We start from the raw sequence: 416 nt of genomic DNA, 5'->3' as shown, positions 1-416 counted from the left end.
AGCTGTGGCTGCCCCATCCCTGGCAGTGTTCAAGGCCAGGTTGGACACAGGGGCTTGGAGCAAGCTGCTCCAGTGGAAGGGGTCCCTGCCCGTGGCAGGGATTGGAGCTGGAGGAGCTTTAAGGTCCCTTCAACCCCACCACTCCACGATGCACGCACTGACGCCATTCACCACAGAACTGCCTGTCGAACGCTACCGCGCGCACACCGCTGACGTCACAGCTGCCTCAGCCGCTGGCACCACCGGCACCGCCACCGTCGCCACCGCCCGGCGCCAGCCCAGTGCGGCGCGGCCCCGATGCCGGTGCAATGGCAGCGCCGCCTCGCGGCGGGCGGGCGGTGGAGCAGCTCGAGCTCGAGCTGGAGCGAGGATGGGGCCTCGGGGCGGCGCGCGCAGGTGCCCAAGGCGCGCCTGCG

This window comes from Psittacula echo, assembly GCF_963264785.1.
Source record: "Psittacula echo genome assembly, chromosome: 22".
In the NCBI taxonomy this organism is placed as follows: domain Eukaryota; kingdom Metazoa; phylum Chordata; class Aves; order Psittaciformes; family Psittacidae; genus Psittacula; species Psittacula echo.
This window is presented reverse-complemented; position numbering follows the sequence as displayed.